The sequence below is a fragment of the Gymnodraco acuticeps genome, unplaced genomic scaffold (genome assembly GCF_902827175.1).
Source record: "Gymnodraco acuticeps unplaced genomic scaffold, fGymAcu1.1, whole genome shotgun sequence".
Lineage (NCBI taxonomy): Eukaryota > Metazoa > Chordata > Actinopteri > Perciformes > Bathydraconidae > Gymnodraco > Gymnodraco acuticeps.
In genome coordinates this window covers 1,327,565-1,333,821 of record NW_022992187.1, presented here as the reverse complement: position 1 = coordinate 1,333,821, position 6,257 = coordinate 1,327,565, and the positions used below count along the sequence as shown (strand labels likewise).

Genomic DNA, 6,257 nt, shown 5'->3' with positions numbered 1-6,257 from the left:
TTTTCCTTCCGGGAAAAGATTGTCCCACTCTTGACCTAACAATCAACATCGGCACCTCTGTTGTTTCCCCGACTCAAACTGCAAGGAATCTGGGTGTGACCCTAGATAACAACCTGTCCTTCACTGCAAACATTGCTGCTACAACCCGCTGCTGCAGATACACGCTTTACAACATCAGGAGGATGCGTCCCCAGGTGACCCAGAAAGCGACGCAGGTTCTGGTCCAGGCTCTCGTCATCTCACGCCTAGACTACTGCAACTCCCTCCTGGCTGGACTACCTGCATGTGCCATCCGACCTCTGCAGCTCATCCAGAATGCAGCTGCTCGCCTGGTCTTCAACCTTCCTAAATTCTCCCACACCACGCCGCTCCTCCGCTCCCTTCACTGGCTTCCGATAACTGCTAGAATCCACTTCAAGACAATGGTACTTGCGTACCATGCTGCGAATGGATCTGGCCCTTCCTACATCCAGGACATGGTTAAACCGTACACCCCAGCACGTGCACTCCGCTCTGCATCAACCAAACGGCTCGCTGCACCCTCGCTGCGAAGGGGACCCAAGTTCCCATCAGCAAAAACACGTGGGTTTGCTATCCTGGCTCCAAAATGGTGGAATGAGCTCCCCATTGACATCAGGACAGCAGAAAGCTTACACACCTTCCGGCGCAGACTGAAAACTCATCTCTTTCGACTCCACTTCGAGCGATATAACTATTAACAAAGCACTTATATACTAATAAAGGGCTGGCTTATCTAAAGCCAGTTGAGTAGCACTTGAAATGTTTTTGCTCTATGAAGCCTGATGTACTTATATGATTCTGTTTTCCTCAAGTTTGTATTTTGTTGGTCGAACGCACTTATTGTAAGTCGCTTTGGATAAAAGCGTCAGCTAAATGCAATGTAATGTAATGTAATCTCCTTGGTCCAATGGGATTTTTCTATGTGGATTTGGGATTATTGGAGAAAATAATCTATGTCAAACAAACGTTTACGATATTTACACATTTATTTCAGCAGGATAATTTCCACATGTTAACACATGATTTCTCAAGTAAAAAGCATGACTTCATGTCACCACCGCTAATCTAAAGGCGGCTAATGTTGGGCTATAAAGGAATTACAGCACGGTAGTGGCAAACCGTGTCTATCACAACTGGACCTTCTGTAGACACACACACCCCCCGCCCCCCCCCCGCGCGGCATTATAATGTCCGTCTTTTCACAGAATTGTCGTCTTGAAAAGAGTAATCACAACAATTCCACAACAACTTCATCTTCACCTGTTGCACTTGTCATTTCAACGTTGACAACAATAAAACGGCATGAATTGCTTCGTCACATTCATCTAGATCAGGGGTCGGCAACCTTTTTGATATGAAGTGCCATTTTTTTAAAAATGTGTTTATCAGCGTGCCAACGATCGAGAATTATCAACGGGGGGGTGGGGGTTGAGGAGCTTGACGCTCGTGAACTATCGGCTGGAGGGCGGGGGGAGCCGTGTGTGGACCTGTCAACGAAACTTACATGATGCCGAATTTAACAACCACATTTAAATAATTGGTTTAAACGGCATAATAATAAGGACGATCGTCCGTTCTGTGATTCTCCAGAACACACATGTTATGATATTAGGGTCATGCAGAGTGAGATGAGAGCGGTAGATAGAGGGAAGAGCGATAGATAGCGTATAGATAGCAATAGATAGCGAGAGAGATAGAGTATAGATATTATATAGGCACTATTTTACACTCGATGTCTCCAAGACCTACCGAAGGTTAACATCAGTGATGTACATCGGCTGGTACAAGCGGCAGGCTCAGCCCCGAGGAGCAAAAGAGAAAAGGGGTTCAAGATGTAGCTACATATCCAGCTACGTCGACAATTATGAAGGTAAGTGACAAACAAAGCTGTAGTTACTGGCTAACTTTGACAAATTGACAGTCTTGATACAGTGTAAAGCGTTTTAATTATGGTCTATTACGTTTTTTTGGATAACATGAATGATATCCAATTCCCCACAGTTTCAAACAAATATCTACCTTCAGGGAGAGTGAGCATCAGGGCTAGCTGTTACAGGTCCATGAAAAAGCATGAAAAGCCTCACGATCTCAAAGTATGGAGGAAAATAAAAAGTGTTCATCGGTATCAGGTTCATGTTCTGGGGTTTTGATGTGGCTAGAGTAGGTAACCTGTGATTTAGGATTCAAATAAGCCCAGCTAGCTGACGTTTTGCAACTATGGTTGCAACAGATTACATAGTGACAATACATGTGCTCACATGGTAGCTAGCTATGTGTGTGTAGCATGAAGGGGCTACAGATTTATTTTCGTTTTGTAACCCTCTCGTGTAAAATGATAAATACATCAGCTAAACCCAAACTTAGCTTTCATCAAAGATTCTTAATGAGAGGTTGAAAACCGTCTCTGCTTTCATGGAAACCCCAGAAACTGGTTGTGACGGCTGCTGTTCTTTACTGAATGGTTAGTATAATCCATGTAGGGTCCAGTTATTTGTATGGGCCAGTGCTGGTTTTGTACCGTACATCTATGTTAAGCTGTTCAATGTTCTACTATTTTATGTAGTTATAATATAAGATAATACATTGAGAGAGTATTCCAGAGAGTATTACAGTATTCCAAACAGCAGAACTTCTGTGTATGTGATGTGACTGACAACCTGACATGGTTTAGCCTTTTCCCACACCTACTACTTGCCTGATCAGCCTGCTCTCAGCTTTCTCATTTATCTGTGTTGTATTGAAGCAGTGTCCTAAATGTAAAATGTCTGACATTTTGTTTTAAGAACTGTTCACCTGTGGAGATTGCAGTGGCAAAGTGTTCCTGTGTAGCTGGAACAGCACTCTGCAACCACAATGTTGCACTGCTGTTCCAGACCGCACACTACTCCACACTCAACCTGACTGCTGTCCCCCCTGTCCTCAGCTGCACTGAAACAGAGCAGTGATGGCACAAGCCAAGAACCATGGTAAGTACAGTATGTGTTCACAACCAATCCACGGTTTAATGAGTATTTCCTTTGTGCCAAGAGCTGATCTAGTATGTTGCATCAACGACCTTTTCAATTAATTTGACAATTCTTTTGTGTAATTAATAGGGTGTGAAACCAGGCAGAGTGAGTGACATGGTGTTCATTTCCACTAAGCCAAAGAAGTTTACAGTTGCTGACGGTGTAAGGTAATATCTATTGTCCTAAGTAATTGTATGTAGCCTGCTACAACTTTGTGATTGTTGTCTGAGTGTACAATTTTTCTTAAAGTCCTAATTATCATATAAACATGTTCAAAGGAGTACACGTTACAAGGCTGTGCGGGGGGAGCTGCCAGACCCAGATGTCCTCAAAGTCAGCGAGGCTACAAGGACTTCTCAGCAGACATCGCACCACGAAAAAAAAACGAATGGCTCACTACTCAACTCAACGACTAACACTCTTTCAGAGGATATGTTGGAAACACATTATATATCTTTTTTGCATCTACTTTCTGGATATTGTACATCTGTTCATCTGTTATATAAACTAGCATTACTTAAATATGCAGAGACTAATTGAAATGTTTAAATATGTATTTTCCCCCGATATAACATCAACCTATGTTTTGTAAAAGTTTATTAAATTAATCTGTAAAATGTTATCATATTGTGGATGTATTAAATGATGTATTTTCCTTTGTTATTTATGTGTGCGTTTGTTTTGAGGATATAATTCATTAGTACCTAAACATAGTATGGTATAACTGCTTTTTGTAATGAAATACACAATTGGTTTGGGACAAGAAATATTTTAATCGTTGTTGCCCAGGCTTGCCGAAATGAATGGAAACTTATCTCCCGATTATAACATTGTGTAACTTGCTTCTGTTAAATAGCGTCAAACTATGTGCAATATGTGCTTTATGTGCAATATATACTTTATATACATATGCCTTCTTTAATAACTGTAATATATATACCGGGCTGCTAAATCCTAAGAACTGCTACAGGATTTGATTTGTAGATTTGATTTGTTTTTTATCTGTATTTTTGAAAATTATGTAACTTTTTATCTTTTTTTTAGCATATTGTTTATTATATTATAACTTAGTACTTTTTTTAGCATATTATTATATTATAACTTAGTACTTTTTAACGCATGTAAGATATTCAACACTAAGCTGTCTTTGGCTCTTTCCTGCTGTAACTCTGCACATGTCCCCTCTGTGGGACTAATAAAGGTATTCTGATTCTGATAACGGGACGAATTTGTACAAAGGGGCACACAGCAATGTAGTGCCGACTTTCTTACACGCTGGAAGGCCAATCGCTTTTCTTTACCCCGAAATCCGCTCATTCTTGCTCTCGGTGTGACATAAACTGTCAAGCTGTCGAAACTCTGTACTCAAACCGGAAGTACTCAGCCGCACACCCAGCCGCCGGAAGTTGATAGACGTCATCTTGTGCACAGAGCCAATTCCCCAGAGTTTGCCCCTTGCTTGAGAAGGGTCTAGCTGCGGCCACGGCCAGTACACGATGGTACACGACACGCCCACCTGACACGACACTACGGTGGCTGAGAAGGGTCTAGCTACGGCCGCGAAAAGTTGTACTTCCAAATATGGTCAGAAGAGAGCACGCCCAACACGTGAGGTTTACAGACAACAAACAACATGGCGCACCGAGTACAGGTACTTAACGTATTGTGGTTTTAGATATAATTACATACTATTTAGGTTCTCGTTTGTTTGTCGATGTGGCTGTTTAGCGCAGTGTAATTGTGTTTATTTTGCTATATATATATATCTTAGCTTGACATGCTCGACGTTCAGTTAACTTAGCATTAATGCTAACTGAACATGCACTCTAATTTTTACAAGAATCTGATTTTATGTAAGTTTTAAATATTAATTGAAGGTGTCTTTCACATTTGAATGTTTTTTATTTAAAACATGTATTAGCTCCTATACTGTAGACATGTAAATATGTATAATTATTATTTTAAGTGTGGTTTAAAGTTAAATGGTAGTTATTGGGTAGAGCCAAGTAACCCAGGTGGATGCAATCAGGTAATTAGGACAGAGCCTCTGTTTTTAAATGGGGTTTATGCTGTAGGCCTGACATTTAAACTAGCTGAAGGGCTTTCTGTTCGAACCACAGTGAAATCTAGAGGTTGTTTTGTGCATTAAAGGGTTACCTTCTGAAAGTGAGGAAGTATGACCAGCTTTGTCCCATAGGATTATACAGGCCAGTCCATTGCTGCTTGTTTAAGGAGTTAACTATTTCCAATATTAAAGTCACTTAAATTGTATTCTATTTTATTCACCTATAGACAAACAACACAACACTCCGTGATGGAGCACGCCCAGAGCTCAACAAATTGGACTCGGACACCTTCCAGTGTCCATTTTGTGAAAGGACCGGGTCACACCCTGCTCTGATGGCTCATTTGCAGAGCCACCAGAGGTCGCTTGTGAAATATGGAGGTAAGTAAATCTATAATTCTATATGATCATTGTATACTTCATCACATTACATGTTACTTGTTAGATGTGTTTAATGCCTCACTCATTATATGCATATGTGCATGTAAAGCACTGTCAAAATAATGGTTGACTGTCTACAGATGCCCCTGGACACTGATGAGGACCACTCCTATAACAAGAGGCCTTACAGCTTCCTTCCTAAAGAGTCGGTTAGTGAATGGACACATTAAAGTGTACAACCCCTGATGCATGTGATTTTATAATATTACATATGACTTCTTTATACCATCTTGTCTTATCAGTGAGATGGAACTTTGTTCTCATGACCTCGCCAAGAACATGAGTGAGGAAGCGCACCAAAGGCTGAAGGACTTGTGAAAGATTCCGAGGAGTTTATTATTTATTCAATATTTTTTTAAGTTGACCAGCTCTGATTTTCCATTTGATGTTCTGTTCAATAAATGTTCATTGAGGAAAATGGTATCAGTGTCATATTTTATATACATCACAGTGAATGTTGAACTTGCCTGACCATATACTGCAGTTGAAAGTACACGATGAAACACTGGCTCAATCAATACAATTCCCACATGCTCTACCCCGGAACCTGCGGTCTTCAGACTCTGGCCCCCCGCACCAACCTGCGATCCTTTGGGGACAGAGCCTTCAGTATGGCAGCCCCCACTCTCTGGAACGCTCTCCATGCGGAGATCTGCAACATCCCCACGCTTGATGCCTTCAAAAGGGCCCTCAAGTCCCATCTGTCTGCCAAGGCCTTTGGC

At 41.3% G+C, this 6,257-nt stretch overlaps 1 long non-coding RNA gene across 2 annotated transcripts; it reads left to right on the top strand.

Moving 5' to 3' along the window:
• Positions 1 to 4,495: 4,495 nt before the first annotated feature.
• On the top strand, positions 4,496 to 5,953 carry LOC117539125. 2 transcript variants are annotated; one of them, XR_004567948.1, is made up of 4 exons: positions 4,496 to 4,680; positions 5,322 to 5,475; positions 5,616 to 5,684; positions 5,778 to 5,953. It is a non-coding gene; the product is annotated as an uncharacterized LOC117539125 (long non-coding RNA). The 2 variants fall into 2 exon arrangements; XR_004567947.1 differs by having other exon boundaries at positions 5,616 to 5,953.
• The last annotated feature ends 304 nt before the right edge of the window (positions 5,954 to 6,257 follow it).